At 49.6% G+C, this 22,744-nt stretch overlaps 1 long non-coding RNA gene across 1 annotated transcript; it reads left to right on the plus strand.

Moving 5' to 3' along the window:
• Positions 1-3,673: 3,673 nt before the first annotated feature.
• Positions 3,674-9,868, plus strand: LOC137855185 (uncharacterized). The gene is made up of 4 exons (XR_011095571.1): positions 3,674-7,249; positions 7,368-7,468; positions 8,192-8,302; positions 8,713-9,868. It is a non-coding gene; the product is annotated as an uncharacterized lncRNA (long non-coding RNA).
• The last annotated feature ends 12,876 nt before the right edge of the window (positions 9,869-22,744 follow it).

Here is a 22,744-nt window from a genome sequence, read left to right on the forward strand (position 1 = left end):
TTTAGTTGTCACCTTTAGATGACATAAATAGGAATTTTCACACCAGGACTAAACATTTCTGAAAGCATTTGGAGGATTTTAAAAACTTGTGAAACTTTTTCTTCACTATTTTTTTTTTTTTTCTGAATTGTATGGCTCTTTAGAGAATGGCAAAAGAGATGAGCAGCTTGCTTATTTTGGCTGGGTCCTGTTTGTTCAAACAAACGCTGGGAGCTTTGAATTGCCAAGTGCGAATTTACGGTGCTGTCTTTCAAGTCTATATGAATCCTGCACCCAGGCAGTTTATCTGGAGCTGGAGATAAAACGATGCCATGTTGGAAAAGTACCGTGGGTAAGGTCACAATTCTTTTTTTTATGATACCACAAACATGCCAGAGGTACACGAGGAGAGCAAGCCACTTGTCTGCAGCGTGGGGTAGTGCTGGAAGGGGTGGTTTTGGGCTGTGTAGGAACGTCCTGGTTGCAACAGGTTGGAGCAGTCTGTCATCAGCCTTGCCCCATGTCTCATGGGGCGTTGGAAGATGGGCTCCTCAACTTCCCTCAGGGCGGAGGGCACAAAAAAAAGCACTTTTCTTGCTAAAAGCAGATCCTCGTGTTCTCCACCTCCTCAGCTATTTTATTTTGCCTTCAATGTTCCTGCAAGCACGGGCTGAAGCAGCCACCCACAGCCCCATGGGTGGTGTGGATCACGACCTCAGGTAATCAATGCTCGCCCACATCTCAGCGTGTCTCCAGCTGCGGGATGCAAGGTGGGTGCTCCTCCTGCCTGACCCCAAGTCCCCAGGCTGTGTGTGTTATGTAGGATCCTCCCTTCCTTCCCGGGAAGGATCAGCAACAGCTCCTGGCTCCGTGGTGCTCCCCGTATCGCCCCTAAGGGACCCACCGCATTCCTGCGGCGTGGGAATCCTACTGCTCAAACTCCACCTTCATTCCTTGCACCTTGCTGGGTGAAGCATGCAGTACCTATGTGCTCAGAGCAATGTGACTCGCATTCTTTTTTTAATTTAAAAAAAGAAAAAAAAGCCTTCAAGCAAAAATGGATCTGCTGCAGACCTGGTATGAGCCTCAGGAGCTGGAGTTGAAGCTTTACCATGTGTGAATGACTTGCAAGGTCACAACACCAGTGACAGCTCTGACGGTCGAGCTGCTCGAGCATTAAATCAGCAGTGTTATGACAACTTTTGTGGTTTATATTGATAATGCAAGGCCTGGATTTGCCCGGACTGAGTTTTGAGGTGGGAGAGCGGAGATGCAGCGCCCTGAGGTTTTGCTAAGCTCGCCAGGTGCCTGCCTGTTCCAGCTGGCTGGCCTTTTTCTGCTCGCCCAAGCACTTGTGCTTCACCTCTTCGTACTTTAACAAAAAATAAATAATCTTAACCAAAACCCTGCCACCTTGCTTGTTCCAGCCTATGACCTCCTGGAACTGGAGCAGCTTCTCTGCTGAGGTGCCGCGCTCCTGCGGCATCTGCCTGCTTCGTTCATTCTCCCTCCCTGCTTCTCTTGTGCTCAGGCCAAAACCAACTTGTTCCTGACCCCTGACCTACGCCTTTGTGGAGAACAAAGCCTTTCTGTTCAGTGCAGCCGCTCCTACTCCTTTCTCCTGTCCCCAGAGCTCAGCACCCTCGGTATGCGGCTGGGCGCTCGAGCTGCTCGTTGCGAGGGGCTGCCAAGGGCCAGCAGGAAGGTGATGGGAAAAAGGTGAAGGTTTTTCTTCAGGAAAAAAAAAACTTTTAATCTTCCTGTACAAGGAAAGCTAGAAAGCAGACAGTGCGTGGTTTCCCTAGCCCCTTACTTCCCTCTCCTGCTGTGCGTAAACGTATTTGCTATAGCCCAAGGAAGCCTTGAGTATGGAAGCCAGAGTATGTAAGCAATGGTAGGGTAAGAGGGGAGCACGAAACAAGGCTCCCTGCAAGCCAATCCTTTTCTCAAGCCTGGTTCTGCCTGATCCCAGCTAAACCAGGCACACAGCACACCTCCACGGGGTGCAGCCCTTTCCTCCCCACCACCGCGGCGTGAGCTGGGGAAGGGATGCGAGGACCTGGGCAGATCCCACAGACCGACTGCAGAGGGGTTCTTAAGAGCTGGGCTGTTGCTTCCAGCTTTTCCCTATATGTTGTCATCAGTTCTACCTCCTCTTTTTTTTTTTTTTTTTTTTTTTTTTTTTTAATTCTTCCATATTTTAATTTTTATTTTCCCCTGCTATTTTCCTCTTCCTGTCCCCAGATGGATGCCCCGTGGGGTTGCGGTGTCTCCCTGCCATCTTTGCCAGGCACAGCGGCTCTTCTGCAGAGGACCGCGGATGCTGGTGAGGGTGCTGGCAATTTTTGGGTGCTCACCTCTTTGTACCCACGAGGGAAGAGCAGGATCTGGGTCCAGAGCAGCTTCGGGACCTCTCTGTGCTGCTCTATCCGGGAGAGAAGTTTGCATGTTGGAGTGGTAACTTATCGCCTATCCTGCTATGCAAAGTCTGGAAAGAAGGGCTGGTTTGTGCCGACGGTATCGAGATTACCACGAGCAGGTTTGGTTTCAGGCCTGGGTGAAGGGGGGTTATTTTTAAGCAGGTTCTTTCCTCTTCGTAGAGGCAGCTAACTAGGACAGGTTGCAGCTTATTTCAAAACCCCAAGGGGTTTTCCTCTGCGAGGTCACGAGTCTCTGAACCCTGTGACTATTTCTCTGGTCTGAATTTATCCTCCTTGGTTTCTAACCTGACTTTTCTCTCCGAGGGGACTGTCCCTCGTGTTACCAGCCAGTAATTCATCCTGGTGTGTCCCTGGGCCTGGCTGCTGCTCTGGGTGGGTGGATGGATGGATAGATGGCAGGCAGTGGCTCAGGCAGATGTTTATAGGGTTTCGCTGCTATAGCATCATTAAGGTTGGAAAATCCCTCCAGGATCATCTGGTCCAACCACCCCCTACCACCACCATCACCCACTAACCCACGTCCAACCTTGAACACCCCATGAGGTGGTCACGAGCCGTGTAAAGGCTCACGCTCAGGCTGGATTAGGAATTTCGGTGCTTTGAAACACCTGGGTACCAGGGAGATGCCCCCAAGCCCTACAGCAGCCCTGGGAGGGTTGAGCCTGAGGGCAGCATTTCTGGTTTGCAGAGGGTTGGAGATGAGAAGCGGGCTCGTAGCCCCATCTAGTGCTCAGAGAGCCCTGCTGCCAGCCGGGATGTGCACAGGCTTGGACCGGCCCTTCCTCCAGCTGCACCGCACCGCTAAAAGGGTCAAAACCCCCAAAAATCCTTCACCGCTGATGCAACACGCCTGTGCTGGGTGCCAGAAGTCAACCCTGAAGTGCAGGCTGCAGGGATGAGCAGTTTTCCTCCAGCAAGTGGAGCTGGAAATACTTGCATCCCATTAGTGAGTGTTAATTACAGGCAGCTATTGATGAGCCAGCAGCTGTTAAATAGGCTGCGAGCTGACGTGGCAAGTGTCACCCTAATCCCTGGCTAGTGGGCTACCAGAACTGCAAAAATGCCTTTCAGATTAATTAATTAATTAATTAACTTATTTATTTATTTTATTGTATGCTCAGTTTTTTCATCTGCCTAGGATTAAACACAGCAAAGCCAGTACCTAACAATATTTCTAAATCCCCTTTCCTCGGACTCGAAGCCATAGGGGGCGAGGGAATTCTTCCCTGTGGCAACACAGAAGGAGGCAGAGGTGGTGCCGGGAGGATTTCACAGGTGGTTTGGGGGAGGTGTGGGGTTTTGAGTTCACAGAGGAAAATCTCTGGAGGAGTCCAGGTGTTTGGTTGGGGACCTAGATGAGCTCCTTGTCTGCTTTTCCTGAGGAAAAAATGAGGGCTGGAGGCTGTTCTCCTAGCATTCATGGGGCAGTGGGGTTTTATATCATTTGAAGGAATTTTCTGTGTATTTTTTTTTTCCCTTCCAGCATGATGATTTGGATGAGAAGGCCAGCGGCATCCTGGCCTGTATCAGGAACAGTGCAGCCAGCAGGACCTGGGGGTGCTCATCCCCCTGTGCTCGGCCCTGGTGAGGCCGCACCTCAGTGCTGTGCTCAGCTTTGGGCCCCTCAGTACCAGAAAGACATCGAGGCCCTGGAGCGTGTCCAGAGCAGGGCTACGGAGCTGGTGAAGGGCCTGGGACACAAGTCCTGTGAGGAACAGCTGTGGGAACTGGGGTTTAATCTGGAGAAGAGGAAGCTCAAGGCAGACCTTATTGCTCTCTGCAACTGACTGAAAGGAGGTTGCAGGGAGCTGGGGGTCGGCCTCTTCTCACAGGTAACCAGTGATAGGACCAGAGGGAATGGCCTCAAGTTGTGCCAGGGGAGGTTCAGGTTGGAAATGAGGAGACATTTCTGTCAGAAGGAGCAGTCAGGTGTTGGGACGGGTTGCCCAGGGAAGTGGTGGCGTCACCGTCCCTGGGGGTGTTCAAGGAGAGGTTGGGCCTGGTGCTTGGGGACATGGTTTGGTGGTGACAGTGGTGGTCGGGGGGTGGTTGGACCAGATGATCCTGGGGGTCTTTTCCAACCTTAATGATTCTATAAGTGGAAGAATTCATGAGAGACAGCAGCTTTATGACAGATTTTCATTTCTCTGGCCATAGAAACGTATGCAGGACTGCTGATGCCCCCTCCTGCAGCCTCCATGGACATTCAGGCAGTTGTTCACGATTCCCAGAGATCTGTGAAGAGCAGGAATCCTCTGGACCTGAGACAAGCTGAGGTTTATCTTCATGGGCAGCTGTACTGGAGGGGACTTTATAGAGCAGTAAAACACTCCTGCACATGCTGGCTTCCCACAGGTATGGTGTTGCAGGACAGAAAGTGTTGTGCCAAAACCAGTCCTCTCCAAACCAGGCCTCTCCATCCCACCAGAGGGACTTGGAGGGCGACCAAAACTCTGAGACACCCAAAAACACGGGTACATGAATGAACACAGACCAGTGGGTCCTGAGAAGACCAGAAGGTCAGTGAGAGGGGGAGTAATTCCTTTCTTCCTTCTGCATCACCCCAGACACAAACAGCATCCTTGGGGCGTTCAGGTTCATCTCAAGTAGATTTTTCTAACATGAGATTAGAGAAGGGTTGGCCTGGCTTGTGCAGGGCGACCATGAAGTCTTCATCCTCAAATTCCTTGACAGGAGTGGGAGCAACTCCAGCAGGGATGGCTTCAGCTGTAGCTGATCCCACCGTGGGCATGGGTTTAGGTGCCCTGTGGGGAGGGAGGGAGGGTCCTTTCCAGCCCCCCTCTCTCTGCCCTTTCAGCTAGAAGCATGATATTATGTGCCGATGCTGAGCTTGCAGTTACTCACCCTTCCTCCTCAAGGATTTTCAGCTCTGCTTACACAATGTGCTGTGAAAAAGCAAAACGCAGCCATAAAGCTGGGGACAGGCTCCCCCATGGAGTCAAACAGGGATGCTGGGGGCAGAGGGGAGGGAATGAAAGGCTCTTGATTCAGAAGGAGCTGTGTGTCAAACCCCACCCTGACCAAAATTAGAGCCCTAAATTTTAGAGCACTAACTGGCTCTAAAATTCCCAGCCTTGGAGAAAGCAGCTTATCAGCCGGTATTTCACTGGAGATCCATCTCCAGGTATGTTTGAGCACCAGGGCTTGGATTTCTCTTCGTCTTGTGTTGGTGATTGGGAATGTCGGCTGAGGGGAGGAGACCTGGGGACAAAAGCAGGTTCCACATTGTGCAAACTCACCAGAAATAAGGACGGGTTGATAGCGACTGCCCCATCTGATGTCCCTGGAGAATCTCTGGCTTGTGTTGGAAGGACCACTGCTTTTCCCCTACCTCAAATGTTCTGATTGCTGTCTTATTTCCCCATTTAATACGGGAGAGAAGAGAGTTAAAACATAGTTGGTTGAAGCATGGGACTGCAAAACTCGAGTGTTTTTCCCAAGCTGCTTATCTCTGACCCTCAGCCTAATCCTTGGCTATAAAGGGATTATGTGCATACCGCTCCTGGGTTTGTTTTGGGACGCACTTGGAAGCGGGACCCCATGTTATTCCTTCTTGGCATCTCATGAGCCTGCTGTGCTGTAAGCTCCTAGGGGATGGTGCCTGTCCCTGCTCTAGCACTTGTGACAGTCGGGTCTCTCTCCCACACTCAATTTTGAACTGGTTTTCTGCTGGTAACCAGCAATGCAGTGACACCTTTTGTGCCCTTACTCCAGCTGGCATTGCTTGGCGGTCTCACCCTTTTAACCCAAAGCTGATTCCTGAGCATAGATAGGCTGGCCAGGGATAGTTGCCAGTTTAATGCAGTTCCCCATGAGCAATTCACTTCTGCAGCCTGGATTCCCACCCTTCTCCCTCCAAACAGCTCATCCCAGAGCAGGGTTTTGCTGTCATTTCTCTCTGTGGCCCCCGAAAAGAGAGAACTGCCATAAAACGATCACACCTGGTAGCACAGCAACCTCCTGAGGTACCCGTGAGGAGATCCTGATGTTGGGCCCAGCAGATGGCAGCCGTCAACGTGCAGAGCTCCAAATAAAACACGTCCCCGTGTGGCTTTCGGTCCTCTGACGGAGATCAGAGTGATCCCAGCGCGATGCTGCCCCGAAATGTGAGAGCCAGGAGCACGTCGTGAAGCGTCAGGGCTGGAAATGCTGAGTGCAGCACACACACCTGCAGAGGGTTGTTCTGGCTCGATGAGAAGTAAACGTTGCTCAATTCATCTCATCAAAGGGCTGGATGAAAGGAAGAGGGGAGCTAACAGCAGCTGAAACCCCAAGCCAGCGGTGTGCCCCAAAGCCTGCGGCCATCCCTTGTGCTGCCAGCCTGCGGGGAAGGCAGTAAGGATGTGTAGGGTTTTGTTGTGCAGCACCCCTGGCTATCCCCAAGAGCCTTTGGGATGGAAGGAGCTTTTATCAGGTCGAATTTTGCTTTTGCATGGTCTCCATCTCACTGCGAGGACATTTGAGATGGGGAAGAGGGGATGAGGCTGCGGGGCCTGCGCCTGGCTTCCCCTTGGTTCTCGCACAAGCTGCTGCTGCTTTGAATGACAAATGAATTTCTTACTTGTGTGTTTCCCCCCCCTTTCTTTCTTCTTCATCAGGAACAAAGATTTTTTGAAGAATCTTTTTTTTTTTTTTTTTTCTTTTTTTTCCTGAAGGAACAAAGGCTCCACAGCCTGACCTCTGCCTGTTGGCCCCGCAAGTAGCTCCTGGCCAATTCCAAACAAACGTTACAGATGGGGAGAGCTGTGAAAGGGATTACAAGTTCATAAACAATGTAAAAACCTGTGCCTGGACGGGGGAAGAGAAGGGTAGGTCATTTCCTACCCTGTTTTGGCCAGCTGGCTCTGGCTGCAGTAGGGGCTGGGAATCCAGGCTTGCTCAACTGTGCTGCTCACTGAGCTTCTAACTCTTATTTATTTTTTTTAGGAGGGACTTTAGAGATCCAGGAGCATGGCCCAGGACTTTTGTTTTTTTTTCATTTTGTTTGGAAAGGGTAGGCTTGAAATTACACCAGGGAGCCCTTACAGGTAGGAGTTTTGTTTTCACACGGGGGAACAGGTAGATTTGATGGATTCCTTGCTAGGGACGAGCAGGGGATTGCGTTGGGGGTCAGGAAACACAGCCAGCCTCATCAGCAGGTTGGGCTGGAAGGGGCTGGAAGGACCACACTCACCTTCTGGTGCCCTTCACGTTGTGTTTGCAGAAGTGCTTGGATGCTCTTGCTGCTGTGACTTTGCAGCTTGAGCTGCTGCTCCTTCAAAGCCTTTTCAAACCGATGTGAAAAAGGCACTCCTACTGACAGTCACACTCTCCTTGAAATGCCTCATTTATGAGTTTTCTTCCCGTAGACAGGGATATAAATCAAAAGTGACAAGCAGAGTGCACGGAACAGGCTACTTCAGCGCCCGTGTTGGGGGGGAACCTCATAAAGTCCTCAGCAGCAGCCAGGAGATCCCAGGTTTGGCTGCGAGACCTCAGCCCATAAAAGTTCCTGGGAGAGCTCGTGTGTTTTTTCCCCCCGAGTGAGAGGAAACCTTATTCTCTGTCTCGTTTGCTGCTTCTACCCATGCCAGATTTCCCCGTGCAAATGTATTCCTTTTCCTTCACACCCTAGGATCTACTTTTCATTGATTGTCACCCAGCTCTGTGGCCTTTAGATCCTGGATCTCGGCGCTGCAATCCAGAAAGGGAAGGATGAGGAGCTAAGAAGCTGCAGCTTTCACTTCTTTATCAATTATGGCTCTTCCTAGACCCTGGAGATAGAGAAGTGCAGAGCTCAGGAAAAATCCCAGATGACGACCTGGCCTCAGCATCAAGGATTTCCTCCCTGAGATGAGCTAACTGTTGCTGCACCCCCCAAAGTAAGCATCTCCCCCTGATTTATGTGACCTTGTTGCATTTTTATTTTTATGCTGCACACCTCATTGAAGGGGCAGTTTTCTCATGAAATGTGCAGTCGCTTTCTGGAGGCTGTTGCTGCAGAGTGTTACCAAATCCAGGCACTTAGCACAATTCAAAAAGGAGGAAGGATATTGGTATGGATTGCATCAGTCCAGACCTGTAAGGGATTATGCTAGCAAGTTTTGGAGCAGGTCTGGATCTGGATAGTGCTTTCAGGCTGTAACTATTCTCTGGATAACCCCATGGGCAAGGCATTCCCTTACATCTGCCTCCCCGTTGTCCTCTTGCACCTTCCCATGCTGGAGGAAGCACGGCTCTGATGCAACGTGTGCTGTGTTTTCTTTGCTGTGACTGAAACTTCCATTTGCAGTGTCCGTGGACCAGCTGAAGCGTTGTGAGATGCTCCTGAAAAATGCCCCAGCTCTCCCAGACAGACAAGTCCCTCGGATGGCCACCATAGCTGTGTCCCCGGTACAAATAGAGCCATCAAAGGGGGCAGGAGGGATCTGCAGACAACACAGGAGAGTGGTGAGAGGAGTAAAACTCACAGCTGCCATCCTCTGCCTGGGTCCTGGAGTCATCCCTTTGCCCTGGGGAGAGGGAAGGAGGCAGTCGGTACCGAAACAACTTGGGATGGAGTGAAACAGTGCTGACCATCAGCCACTGAGCCCTGTGTTACAAGTGAGTCCATCCACCCATCTGCCCATCCATGGTGGGGTTAGAGGCGACTCTGATGGGAGTATTTAGAAGGCTGGCACATCAGACCGGTTTTCGAACTGTAAAATTAAACTTCATTAAATTTTCAACAGGTTTCTTGCTAGTGGGCAGTCTCCTCCCCTCCTGATACTGCGTAACTTGTTTTCTTTGTTTTGCCAGCCATCTGCCTCACATTTTGGGGGGAAGCTCTGCCTTTTTGCAGCCACTTTGTTTATCTTGTCCTCCCTCCGGCACCTTTTGTTTCCTGGGTGCACCTCCACCACCCCAGCCTTCCCCCTTGCTGACGGCAGCGTTCACATACGCACGCTGAATCCCATCTGAGCATGCCACCGGCGTTACAAAAACCTGCGTGTGAAACAGATCCACTATTTTATTAGGCTCAAAGCAAGTTAAGAGTGTTTTTTTCAGTGTGTATAATTCACAGGTGTCTGCGTTGGCTGTGCAGGCTCTGTGCACGGCTGTGTGGCTGGCTGCTCCGCTTTGCATTTCGTCTTTATGGGGTGCAAGGCATCAGGACCAGGTTTGCATCCTCCCCTCTCCACGCTCAGCACCCACCCGTGTCCCACTCGGTCCCGAAGCCTCGAAGCTCCCCCGGCAGAGGGCAGTGACAGACAGACGGACGGACAGACGCCCGCACAGCACAGCCAAGCGCTGGTTTGCTCTATTTTGCTTCGGCCAGGGATGCCGAGCCAGTTAAGCTGCAGCAGAAGCCGCATACTGAGCTGCTTTGCTGGGCTGCTCGGGAGCTGGCAGGATCAAGGCTCGGTCTCCCGTTTCCCCAGCTGACGGGGATGGTGCCGGAGGCTCCAGCCCGTAAAATCGGAGCTTGCTGTAGGATTGGGGTGGGTTAAAGAGGTCTCTGCAGGATGCTAAGTCTTGCACAATTCGTGGTCAGGGAGGATTTGTCTCTGACATAATTTATTTGGAGTGAATGCGGAGGGTTTGGGGTTTGGGGAGGCTTGTTCTGACCGTAGGTTTTTGCCTGATCACTTGGGAGGTGATGGCAGAAGAAAACTGCCTCCCAAAAATGCATTTATATAATAATTTATAATAATAATTGCCTTTTTCCTTTCCTAGCCACCTCTTCCTCCCTTTCCTTTCCCTGCTGGCCTCAGACCCCCTCGCTCAAAGCCTTACACAGAAAAAAACGCACACAACCCCAACCCACCAAAGGGTGAAACTTGAGGCAGGACAGCTCAGATAACACATCCATGTGGGAAATCAGGGTCTTTCTCTAAATTGATTCTCTCCTGGGTTGCCCCAAATAGTTCAGCATCCTCCTTGTACTGTTCCTGTGAGGTCTCGGAAGCCGTGCAGCACCGGGGCTGGGGATTTAGATGGGAGACCTCCAGGAGCTTCGGGTTGTTGGGAAACGAGTCTTGGAGGCTCACTAAGGGGCATTCTCCTCTCTTGAGTCAGTGTTGAACAAGCGCCCATTCCGGCAGCAGATGTCATGCTTCAGCACTGTCGTTCTGGCACCCAAAAGCTCTGCAGAGTTAGAGCCCGTCTTGTCAGCATCAGACGCGCTGAGATGCTCGGGGTGCCTGTTAGGAGGAGAGGGCATGGCCCCGTCAGAGCCCTCAGTGACAGATGGGACCCTTGTGCTCAAGGTTAGAGCAAAAAAATGTTTTATTTTTAATCCAGCAATGGTCAGGCGAGGCAATGCCAGAGGAAGGAGCTGTGGAAGGAGGGACTGAGGGCTCTCGGTGCTTTTCTCTTTGGCTTGGTAGCACTGAGCTCATGGTAGCTGGTCCTGCCTGTTTCTTCAAGGGCTGCCTCACCCCTCTCACAGTGCCTGTTGCTCTTGCAGAAAAGGAAACTGTCTGTCCAGTCTGTATTTGCACCAGATTCTTCCCCACGGGCAATATTATTGCTGATTTACGCCTGATGATGCAGAGCAGAAGTTGTTCTCCTCAAGCAGGAGCATGAAAAGTTACACCTAGAGCCTTCCTTCACTTGGGTAAGCTGGGTGCACGGAGGGACCAAGCTCCAGAAGCGAAGGGGTTCATCTTGCTGAGCCAACAGGAGGAGCTTAATTCACCAGAAATTCTCCCGAATGTTTCCAAGGATACCCTGAAAGTCACCAGAAGCTGCAGACAAATCCAGACCTGCTTGCACAGCAGAATTTGGAGCAGGGGAAAGTTTCTGTGTCAGAGCAAAGAAGCTGCATGATGTGGATCCTTTTTTTCTCTGTGGATCCTGTGCCAGCACAAGGGCCTAAAGGCGCAGGGGGTCCTGCCCAGTAGCTCTGGGCATGGTGATGTATAAGCAGGAGGGATCCTGCACAAAGAAGGCATGGAGATGGATAACTCCTCCTCCTCCTCAGAAATAAATAAGACAAAATAGAGGGTGTTTTTTCTCTTCCTACAGTGCTGGGAACATCCTGGCTTCTGGGGCCAGACCCTAATCGCTCAGTGACTCCAAATGGTCCATGGGCTCACGTGGCCGGGGACAGAAATTGCACCCACTGACATGTTCTCCTGTGGAGGCTTCCCACCAGTGGAGAGTTAACCAGTGACCACCAGTGCTTCTGCAGAGGCATGGTTATGCTCCATTTCCATCATCTATTTTTGTTTTTCTCCACCTTAGGGAGAAATAAAAAGCCTGATAATAGATTTTTCCCTGATTTCATCCCCAGACTGACGTGGGTGGAAAGGCTGCAGAGATTGCTAAGGACACATCTGAGGGTTTTTTTTTTAGGGGGTCCTAGAAATCCAGCGTGAGCGCCTCGAGCTGGGTCTGCTTTGTTTTAAAAGAGAACGTGAGCTGCTGGGGCTGGCGCAGTGGGATGCTGACAACACCTGGCAGAAGGGCTGTGCTCAGATCGGGACGACTGCATGTGTTTAATTTTGAGCTGGAGGAGGAGAACTATGGTGAGTCCTGGGTCAGTGACAATGAAGTCTGGACTCCAGATGTGCAAAGCCTGGCAGTGCAAGACGGGAAGGCTGTTTGGAGGAGAACATTTTGGAAGTCTGGGGGAGTGCACAGTGGGATACTAGATCTCAAATTAAATCTTCAGCCAAGAAGGGAGGAATCTAGCAGCAGTTTTATCAGGCTGGGCTACTGCAGGAATTGCTTCAGCTGCAGGCCAGGAGTGTTGCTGAGAAATTGGCTCCAGCAGCAGCCTTATCTGATGGGTCAAGGCAACGGCTTCCAGATTTTGCAGAGCAGCTCATCCAAAATCAGGGTGATGAGGCAGCGAGCTGGCCGGGGGTTGCTTGCTGAACTTTGGTAGGTGCCCAGCGTTGAGTGGTGCTTTCAGCCGAAGGTTGTGCGTGGTGGGAAGCGGCGCTGCAGAGACAGCAGGGCCGCACTGCTGCCAAAAAGCTGCTGAGCATCTGTCAGGTTTTGAAAGCTTAACTATCCTGATTGACTTACCCCTGCGGACGGCAACTGGGAAGGAGGTTCTGGAGCAAACGAGCAGCAGGGGCTCTTTAGATGTAAAATTTCATGCTTAAACGCCAGCTATTGACGTTGTCAGCTCCTCGGATACGAGTGCGAGATGATTGTGGATCACTGGAAAGAACAGGCAGCATCTCCTGCTGCAAGGTCTCCTCTCCCTGCGTTGCTGTTGCACTTGGCAGGCGTTTGGTGACACGAGTTGTCACGGCCTCTGTGCTTGCCACTGATGAGGGATCCATTTCCTGAGCAAAACCCGAGCATTTGACAGCACCCTGGCTGTTGTTGTGCGTGGTGTGAGAAATGTGCAACATCACAATGTGTTTTGGGTCCTTCGTGAGGTTTGTGGCTGTGGGTAGGGATGTTTGTAGTGTGCATCCCTCTCTGCTCATGCTGGCCTTTAGCCTGATGTGCAGTGCGTGGTAAAAACCATACTTGTTTTTAAAGGGGGTGCTCCAACATTTTCTTGTGAGGAAAAGCCTTAAAACAAAAGGAAAAAACAGCATTATAGAGAGAGCAGGTGCCCAAAACCAGTAAGTAGCACCTTGCTAGTGGGAATCCTGGTCCCTACAAATGTCAGGCATCTGCAATAATTGTAGGATTTTGAATTAAGCACTAAAAGTGCCTGTTATTGATCTCTTAGATGCCTTATGTCTTTGCTGGGTGCATACCCCTAAAGAAGATGTGCCCTTAAAAAGCTGAAGAGGGAAGGAGCAGCTTGAATTCAGGGCAGGTTTTGGACAAAATGCGGTGAGGAAGAGGACAGCCAAAAATACAACTTGAGCATTGTGTTTTCAGCACTTTCAGTCGGGCAAAAATGCAGGTGGGAAAATAAATACATGTTTTTATTACTGCCATTGTTAAGGGTGTGAATTTGGAGTGGTCTGAACGGTTCCCAAAGTTCAGAGCCAACCTGTTGGCTTGCAGGTGGGTGTCCCTCAGGGATCACACTGGACCTAGAGTGCATCACCTTCCCAGGCTATAAAGAAAACACAGAACTGTGAGACATCTAATTAAAATTACAGCTGGATAGGATGAAGCCTGTCCCCAGTCCTTAGTGCCTTGAGATGTGAAATGTTTTGCCTCTCAGGAAGCACCACATCCACCAGCTTTTACCTATTTCTCACTAATATTACTCATCCCTGTTGTTCTTGGCGTGGCCCAGGATCCTATCGCATGAGGCATCGCCCACACGTCCTGTTGCCATCCTGCTCCTGAGTGATGATGAAAATGCTTCCAGGAACCCCATAAAAGTTAGATTTTGCTGTTTAAAGATTGCTGACATCTGCAATGATAAACCCTGAGCGAAGCTCCAACTCCAGGCCCTCCAACGCAGACCCAAGGAGGGAGATCCCATGCGGGTCCTGGTCTGACATCCACCTCCCTCCTCCTGTGCCCCAGACCCTAGCTGACCGCAGAGGACCTAGGAAATTCAGGATTGGTTTCTAAAGTGCTTTTTTGACAAGAAACTCCACGCTGTGTGGGGTGTTGTAGGACAGGAGAGGTGTTACCCTGCACCACAGAGCTTGTCCATCACGACGCAGCATCTCAGCTCAGCTCTGTGAGCGCCTCCTTTCCTTCAAAGCCATCGTAGCCAAGCAGGGAGCTCCCAGGAGAGCCTCGGGAGCAGGTTTTCGAGAGTGGGTGCTGTGGGGACCTTCCCACCAGCAGGTGTGGGGCAAACAGCCAGGCGACAGCTCAGAGCAGAGCAGGGAATGGGGCAAGCCCTTACAAGGGAATGTACAGTATGCCGGGCACACGCGGGCAGCGGCCACCAGCAAGTACAGTAGCAGCCTGGAATAGCTTGGCCGGGCAGCCCTGCATGAGAGAACGGTCCTGAAATAGGGCTGATAGTCTTGATGTTATTTTTGTTGTGCTGGAAACCGCAGCCCTGGCACCCTGCGTGGCTGCCGGCCCCCAGGTGGCTGCGCTGGGGCGCGTGGCCCTCTGCATCCCATCATTGGAGGAGAGGGAGCCGCCGTCCAGCAGGGAGAGGAGAGGGTTTTGGAGGGAAATGGTGAAGGATTTGTAAGAATGAATTTGAGCTCACAATGCTCTGAAAGGAAACAAGGTGAGCATGGTGTGCCTGTGATGCTGAGAAGCAGAGACTGAGGAGAGAGGCCCATGGAGGCATCCTTCCTCCCTTCTTGCACTGTTTCAATGTACAGATTATGGTAGAACAACACAATGTTGCTGCAACAACCTTTTTTTTCCAAAAGCCCATGCTGCACAGTAGATGTTTCTGTCAGAGCCACCATCTTGAAATCCATCTCGAATTGTAAAATGTCTTCTGAAGTGACAGTCTCCGTTGGCTCAAAAACACAGGGGTTGTAGCCTAATTCACTTAAATCTATGGAGTTTGAGGTCTACAGGAACTTCCTGACCTCAGCAATCCATTTTAAGCCAAAATCCTTGATTTTCATAGCTCAGCGTGAGGCAATCTTTAGCTGATGAATGCTCACGAGTAAAGTTTGCAGAAAAAAAAGAAAAAAGAAGGAAGTGTTAAGCCTAAAATTTCATACAGAAAAGTTGGGAGGAAAGCTGAGCCAAGCTTCACATAGGAAGCAAACCCTGACTTACTGGGTCTTCAACATGCATGGCTGCTCTTCCAAGGCGATGGTGATTTCCAGAATGCATGTTCCTGCGTGATTGGAGAAGGGGTGAAATGAACTCACTTGCTGTCACTAGGTTTCAAGGTGGGTCCCTTTTTCTTCCTGCACAGGAAGATATGCGTAGCACGGAAATTGAAATTGAATTGGGATTAAAATGTAGGGACTTGTGAGTCATCCAATAGCTCTCCAGAGTTATGCTTGGGCACGTGGCAGATCCACCTACTGAGGTCCCCGTGGAGGAGCTGCACAGTGACAGGGAAGTGATGTGTGATCACAGAGAGGAGAAAATCTCCAGAAATAGAAGCACGCTTAGCTGCGGTGTGCCCCAGCTCTGCTCCTTTACTTATAGTGTACAAAAAACACGGAGGGATCACCCAGGTTCCACAAAGGCCCATCTATGAATTCCCCATCTATTGCTCAGAGTAAAATGTCACGGCTCAGTTGTGCTTGTCACTACTGTGAGCACTTCCAAATTAAGCTAAATCTTGCTAAAACACCATCAATATAGGCGCAAGAAGGAATATTTGTCATTGGCTTGTTTCTCCCATGTCTCATTTCCTTTTTTGAGAAGCCAGAATTTGGTTCCTACCTCTGGAACTGGCATCCAGGTTTCTTGTGCAACTCCTCACCCTTGGCTTAGAAGAACTAAACCCCTCCCATGGCCCTCCCAGTGAACTTTCTGCCTGGAGACCCTGAAGCTGTGACTTCATTTTGAGCCTGAAGGGGCCAGCTCTGGATTGTGTCAGCCAGGATGTCCTGGGACTCAGCGTCTTGAGGAGACGTGATGGATAGGAAAGAAAAAAAAAAAAAAAAGAAATAAAACGCCATTTTTGTTTCATTTCCCAAAGGCCTCCTTAACACCGTTTCATTTCGAAACAAAAATGTGCGAGAGCTGTGTGCTGGAAGGGGAAGATGGTCTCAATTCACAAGTGTGGGGTTAGCTCCTGGACTTGTGCTACTCTCCTTCAGGGTGTGCAGTGAGGGGGAGAAGTCATCAGGCCCTGCAAAACGGAGAGGACTTTCAGATGCCCCCTGCCTTTGTCTCCTTTGGGAGGAGTGGGAACATGTTCCTGGAGTCTGCAAACCAAGTGCATCTGAGGTGAAAATGGCTTTGGAGTAAATATTAAGCCTGTAATACACAAGCTGTTGCTCAGTTGATCATTGCACAGCTGTGGGAGTGCATTTCTCTCAGTCAAATTCAGTTATTTTTCTCCTGATGTAGCTGTAGATGTGGTGGAGCCTCTCATGAATCTCTTGGAATCAGGTGAGCTACACGAAAAAGATGCTCTCCTGAAGGTCCCTCATCCAATGTCTCTTGTACCTGATTTAATTTCTCACATTTTCTGAGTCTCCAATGGTCAGAAAGATCCTGAAAATACTTGAATACAGTGGGCCAGAAGAGACTGAGGGGTTTTATGCGAGATGATTCTGTGCCTGTGATTTTTATTGAGCCATAACATGCCATGAGTGCTCTGCTTGGTAACAGCATTCCCAGGATCTATCCTAAATGTATGGAGGACTTGAGAGCTGCATATGAATTCTAAGTTCACAGACTTTTCACCTACCCATCTGCCCTGACTTGGCTTTAGAGAGGAATTTTTAAAAATTTGGTCAGATTAAAGCATCCCTAGTGAACTTTGTGTGTTAAATATGTAGTATATGAGGAACATATGATATGGGGTGTGGTAGGAAGGGTTTACTGGCTCTCGGTTGGGATGGCTGCGATAATATAGTATGAGTAAGAAAGATGTGAAAGATAATGGAGCCTAGGAGTTCTTATAGGATGGATCTGAGTTGCAGTACATGAGTTATCTAAAGTATACTCAGGTTATCTTGGGTGTGTCAGGGAACCCATACATATTTATGCATCATATGTATTTAGGCACAAATCTACTTCTTCTAAATCTTACAGTAGGCTCTCAGAGGGTTGTCTTCTTTCTCTAATTTCTTGCCTAAATTTATTCCTGGCCCCTTCATACCCATTTGTTCCTGCGCCAACATTGTCTTTTAGCTTCAATAGCTCTACTGCCTCCCTGGTGCTTGCTCCTGTTGTATTTATAGACAGCAACCATGACCCCTCTTAGCTTTCATTCTGTGGCTTAAATGAGCTTTTTTAGGAGATGACTACCTTGGGAGCAGAGATGTGTAGGCACATCTCAGCTGGCCTGACACCCAAGCACGAGGACACCAAAGAGGTATGGTGCTGCCTTTGTGCTACATCCAAATGTGAGCCAAAAAATTGCTAATGAATCAGGCAGAACTTGTACCTATGCATCAGGAGCCATGTACAACCTGTAGATGAGAAGCTCCAAAGTAAATCATTCTACTTTTCCTCTAAGACATTTAAGAATTGGTGCAAGCATGAGATCAACCCATGGGGTTTCCATTCAGAAATGCCTCTTTCTACCATAAGTCCCATAGCTGGAGGGGTGCTGCACTCTGTACTTCTGGGTGGCTTTTGAAAAGATGTATTGAAGGCTTTCTCCATCCATCATGGATCGTGTAGGTGTAAGAAGCATAAACTGTGGGAACAAGAAGTGGCTGCCCATCCTTGACTTATTCTGGTGCCTACACAGGTCTCCAGGCAGCAAGTCAAGGGATGGAGAGGGTGGCTTTGCCACGAATGCATTAGGTGACCCCGTGGCAGCTATTCCACCTCTCTTTTCTTTCTCATCATCTCTTTCTTTGGCTTGTAGACCCTCTGGGGACCTCATGGACATGGCACACACACACACAGCACTGCAGGAGACCCTGCTCGTTGGGTTTGCAGGAGCTTCTCCAGCAATGCCAGCAATCGGTTCCTCTGTTGGTTGTTGTTCTCTCCACCTCTGACTCAGCTGCTTGTGTTGCAGAATTTACTAGAGTTGATGGTATTCCACAGGAAGGAAGTATTGCTGCATTTTAACTTGTATTTATTTGGGTCTCCTACTCCACCTCTACTTAGGGCTTCAGCAAGATCTGTCATCACTCAGCAGAAAGAAAGGAAACAATGAGTCCTTGCCTTAGAGCGATTTTTCTATTGCAGAAACTGTTGATGAAAACAAAAGTCTTTTCAGGTCTGTCAAACGGAACTGAAAAGCTGCTGAAAGTGGCAGATGTAATTTGCTTTTTCTGCCCCGCTTCGTTTCTGCCACCTGGCTGCCCGTCCCGGGGCCTCCTTTTTGGCTGCAGCTTGTTCTCGTGGTGCATTTGTGGGGATGCAGCCTGGCTGCGCCTCCTGAGCCTGCAGAAAGTGGAAACCCTGGGAGAAAAATGCAGGCCCAGGAAGCACTGTGATGGGCATTTCAGGGCTGATGTTTTTTTGTGTGGTCAAAAACTTTACATGATGAAAATGATGTTTTCAGAGGGAAAGGTGGAAACAAGATTGGTGGACATGTGGCCATGCTTGGAAAGTCCACCCTAGTATTGGACACAACCACTTTGCTTGTGATGTGCTGCTTTGAACCTTGTCTGTACCCTAATTCAAAGGCGTTAATTGCCCATCGTTGATTTCAGGAGATAATGGAGATTTAAGGAGAGGTGTTCACACACATCCCAAAGAAATATACCAGTGAGGATCAGCTGCAGAAAGAGCTTGCTTTCAGTGCAGGTTTTTTTTTTTTGGTAAGCAGAAGTAGTTGGAGAAGATGACTCCCCTTTTCATCTGTCTCTTGCTTTGAGAACGAGGCCTGATGTCACTGCCTATTTCTCAGCTGAACGAGAAGTCTCCAGTTCTGCCTTTGATGCCCTGACCAGGTCAGCAAGCTTCATTTTTGCTCTGACAAATTCTGTGAGATTCCCATTTTTCTTCCTTTTGGCACCAGGACAAACTCCAGAACTGTTTTAAGGTACGGAGGGAGAACAGAGACCAATGGAAACCAGCACAGCAGCACCAAACCTGGTGTGGGGTAAGAGAGATGAGCTCCAGCTCCAGGGCATCACCCTGGGGCTGAGCCCCAGCACCACAAGCCGTGAGCACCAGCAGAACCTGGCTCGGGGATCCCTACTGGAAGAAGATGATCCCATTTTGTGATGTTGCTCAGCAAGGTCAGATGATTGTCACAAGGAATGGGGGGACAGGGCTCACCTTGGTCTCTCTGGTGACCAACCAGGCTCTGGGTACGTGTAGGTGTGCATGACCCCATGGATGTGAGCTGTGAGTGGTGCCAGGGCCCTCTGGGATGTGCCATGGTTGTGGTGTCCCTGCTGTGGCACAGGCAGGGACAATCTGCTGCCATCCCCGAGCCACACATGGCATCAGCCGGGGGTGTGCTGAGCATCCTGCTGGAGCTGCACCAGGGTTTGCAGGCAGGCAGAAAGCAATTCATTAAATTGCTTACATACAAAGTGCTTACTTTCTCCTGACCTCTGGGATGGAGAGCAAATTGCCCAGGCTAAAAGAAAAATAAATAAATAAATAAATAAAAAATAAAGAAGAAAAGAGGACTGAGGTTGTAGCTTCTAGCTAGCAAGGAGGGCTGTAAAACTGCGTCTGAGGGAAGCACTTGGTCCTTCCCATCATGAGGCTGTCTCTGCTCCCTCAGATTTTCAGCGTGTGCAAGTCTGTGCTGGAGGGAGTTGACCATAGCATTTTTGTCAGCTCCCTCCTCAAAGGCAGAACTTGACGTCCTGCTTCTCTTTTTCTCTTATTTGTCTCCCCCCTCCCGCCTCCCCTTTTCCCCTGTCCACATGACAGTCATAAAAATATAATGGGAACAAGATGGGAATAGTCCTGCTTAGAGCAGCTTCCTTCTGGATGGGAGCCGTGCGCAGAAGCCGGGGAAGCTGCGAGATGCCTTTGGAAAGCCACCGAGGGGAGGTCGCGGTGGCCGGCTTCCCAAAACCAGAGCTGTGCTTCAGCTGGACCAGTCCCTCCCCAGGGCACCAAGCTGGCAGGATAAGAAACCCCATAATGAGGTTATCATCTTTGATTTTTTTATTTTTTATTTTTCCCTATGGGAAGAGTCTTTGGGGCAAGGCTGTGCAACCATCAGAGGGTGCTCAAAGCATCCTCAATCCTCTCCTCCGTGGGGCTTGCTGCTCCCTCCTCCTGGGCAGGGGCTGCCGGGGATGTCCCCGGGGATCGTAGCCCACCGGTGGCTGTTAGTGGCCAGGAGGGACGATACGGCCGGCTTGCTGATTGCAGAATCTGGTTTAATTGCTCACAGCACAACACACTATTAAAAAGAAATTGGTTTGGCTTTCTCAGGAGCGACACATCTGAACTGACTCGCCTTCAGAAAGCTTGGCTCACAAGTTAATTAGATGGCTCGGTTAAGCAGATCGAACCCCTGTTCTACTATCAGCTTGCAGGATCCAGTATTATTTAAAGATCCTGCATATCCTTACATAAGAGCTCAATTGTTTCTTTAACAGGAAAAAAAAAAAAAAAGACCCAAAAAAGAAAAGAAAAAGAGAAAAAAACAACCCGCCCTTTAAACAGAATATAAATTTATACATCATTGAGTTCTTAATTTTCATGGAATTTCTCTCCCCCTCACAGACAGAAGTTGTATATACAGGATTTTAGTATTTCCTCTCCGGCTCCAGCCCCAATTTGAAAGACTGTAAAAGTTTGAACCGATTCCAATAGTGCGCGGTTTGCCTGGTCTCTGCTACGCTGCAGAGTCAAAACAGCCCACACAGTAACAGACATGCAGTAAATCTTGAGAGAAGTGTTTCCTTTCTTCACACACACACACACACAGGACTGAAATTCAATTACAGTTCAAAAAAAAAAAAAAAAAAGCTGAAATTTCAAGGCAGAAGATAAAAAAAAAAAAAGCGAGCGCTGCTCCTTGTGGCGAGGAACCCGGTGTGTTTGGGGGCAATATCAGGTTTCCCCGTGCTCAGGGCTGACGATAACGTGTTTAGCATATTTTGTGGTTGGGCCCGTTCGCAAACATGAACTCATTATTAGGGAATAATCATAGCAGTTAATTGTCTTTGGAGAGAGATTTAGAGTCCCGTCACACCGCGTTTCGCCTGTCCCATGTACTCGTTCCCAAATCCGGGGAAGAACAGAATGTAAAACCGCAGCTCATCGCATTAGCCCTAATAAATGCCGTGAGACCCGCGTGCGTTGCACACACACAAAACCCTGCATTCTCCTCCGCCCTTTCTCTCTCGTCCGTACTATAAACAAAGGAAGAGGACAGCGGGCTGTGTGCCAGATCTCCCCATTTTTTTCCTCTTTATCTAGGACTCCCTTCATTGTGCTTTTGTCTAATTGCGTGGCGGTGTCTGTCGTGGCGAGGTGGCATCACCAGATCGATGCCAAGCCCTCGGTAGTGGCAGCAGCAGCCACGAGCATCGTGCCCAAACCACTCTTCAGGGTTTTGCTTGTTGAGCACGAGGCACAGGGCGATAAAGGAGTGGTGTTGGGGCAGCAGCACCCCAGCGATGCTCAGATCCACAACCCTGCAGTGCCCAGGGCAGATCTGCCTTACTCACTGAAGGTGGCTGGCTGTGATTTTGGGGAAGAGAGAACCCATTTCGTGGGATCTGCTGTGGTTTTCCATCCTGGGAATGCACCAGAGACTGGTGCAAAACCTCCCATTTACCTCCCAAGTGAGGGAAGGGTGGGCTGAGAGACGGGACTGGGGAAGGGAAAAACAAGGAGAGATGGGAACAGGGGGCAGCACCCAGGTGAAGTGAAGGAGAGGGAAAAAAATCCCATATGAAACCTGACTGGCTGAAACGTTTTCCACCCTGAGCTTCTGTGGCTGAGCTTTGCCTTGGGGTTGATTCTGGGATCAGGTGAAAAATCCATGTGGATTACACCCTCACGTGCTCCCTGCTGGACATTAACATTTGTATTTCAGTGGTGTTTATCTCATCCTAGCATGCAGAAGTCTCTTGATGGCAGGTGTTCAGCCAAACCCCAAAGCCAAAGGAGCTGCGGTGTGGTGCTTGGAGGTTCAGCCTCATTCACCCCAAAAAGTGGCTTTGGGCCGTGCATTTCTGGACCACTTGGAGAATTGGGCTTGAAGTTCCATATATGTATGTTACCCATAGTTTCAAAGCTTGGTCTGGATTTCCAGTGCCTTTACCAATAATGTTTGAGTCTTGGCTCGTAGCTCAATACAGTTCTTCCCTGCAAATTCAGACTGGTTAGTACAAATCATTGAAATATTGATGAAATATGTCCTGACCAGGCTTTTCAATAGCGTTAATGTGCACACTGCTGAGCAGGCTGTTGCAGGAGAAATACCCAAGTCTGCCTCAATGCACACCACCTGTGATTTTTAACCAGTAGCCAGCTCAGAGCCCAGGGATCTTTCCACCTGTCCTGGTTTTCTACCTTCTTTGGTCCTTTTCCTTTCCTCAGCATCCTCTCTGCCATCCACTCATCCCTCTTTAATTACTCGGTCAACCAGATTTAACAAAGGCAAGGTGAGCTCATGGATTTTATTATTATTATTGTTGTTGTTATTAATTTTACTGGATTTGTGTAAACTGATGGCAGGGAGAGGAAGGATGTGGAGGGGCAAGGCTGTGTGGGGATTGCATGCATCACATCTTAACCAGGGTGGGACAGTGTGGTGGGCATGTTATAGGGGAAAAGGGAAAAAGTCTTCATGAGAGCTGGCATCACTGTTGAAACAATTAATCTGTAAACTTCAACACCCATCATTTTGATATATCTTAAAATATATCTCTCTGGGGTTTGTTAGGCTTTTTTATATACTCCTT

This window comes from Anas acuta, chromosome 4, assembly GCF_963932015.1.
Source record: "Anas acuta chromosome 4, bAnaAcu1.1, whole genome shotgun sequence".
In the NCBI taxonomy this organism is placed as follows: Eukaryota; Metazoa; Chordata; class Aves; order Anseriformes; family Anatidae; genus Anas; species Anas acuta.